Source organism: Triticum aestivum, chromosome 7D, assembly GCF_018294505.1.
Source record: "Triticum aestivum cultivar Chinese Spring chromosome 7D, IWGSC CS RefSeq v2.1, whole genome shotgun sequence".
Lineage (NCBI taxonomy): Eukaryota > Viridiplantae > Streptophyta > Magnoliopsida > Poales > Poaceae > Triticum > Triticum aestivum.
In genome coordinates, this window is record NC_057814.1 from 27,999,998 (window position 1) to 28,000,826 (window position 829).

An 829-nucleotide genomic window follows, 5' to 3' on the forward strand; every position below is an offset into this window, starting at 1 on the left:
TGCACCACGGGGGCAAGACAAGTAGTGGACCACTCCTTACCGGCCAAAGTTTTGATTATCAGTGAGTTGGAGGTCATTAAAATTATCAAATTCTTTCCAAAAAAGTCTTCAAATTCAGTTTATACACACATTGGATTTTCGATTAAAAAGAACAGTAGGATCACACATAATGCAGTGTAATGTAAAGATTTTTTTCCTGGGTCTGTGTGTTTAACATGGTCTATCCATATCATGGAGCATGTAGATTGCTTCTGGTCTATCTCACTGATTCGTGAGTCTTCCGTTGAGCTTATCAAAGCGATGCCCTTCACAAAACATGACTAAGGTGAGAAGCATGGATCTAAGGTCCACAATTCGCATGGTGTGACGTACACCAAAGTCCTAAATGTGTTTTTGACGACTACTTTACCCAAGGGAACTAGGCACTGGCCTTCGTGTGATCTAGCGGTGCCGTTTGGGTATGGAGGCAGTAGGTCCGGGTAATAGTAGTGAATGGGCAATTCGATGAAGCCTGCACAATAGGATCAAACTTTTTGAAGTGGTTCCACTGCCTACAAGTGTTTTTAAAACCCTGGTCATACAAGTTTCATCATCACAAAGAGCAATGGTGGATGTCCGCCCAGATACATTGTCCACCATATTAAGCATGATAAAATAGATGGGTCGGCCCTCTGAAAACATCTAGATATATATTACACTGCATTATGTGTGACAAGACCAAAACAAAACTTGGGGTGGGTCCCAACTGTAGGACAATAACTGCCTAGAGAGAATGGCGGAGACTTGGTGAAGGAATCACAGGATACATTGTACTGAATGTTCAGCATGT

General features: G+C 42.1%; 1 pseudogene; it reads right to left on the reverse strand.

Moving 5' to 3' along the window:
- Positions 1 to 210: 210 nt before the first annotated feature.
- Positions 211 to 829, reverse strand: part of LOC123170679 (uncharacterized) — a 4,117-nt pseudogene continuing 3,498 nt past the window's right edge.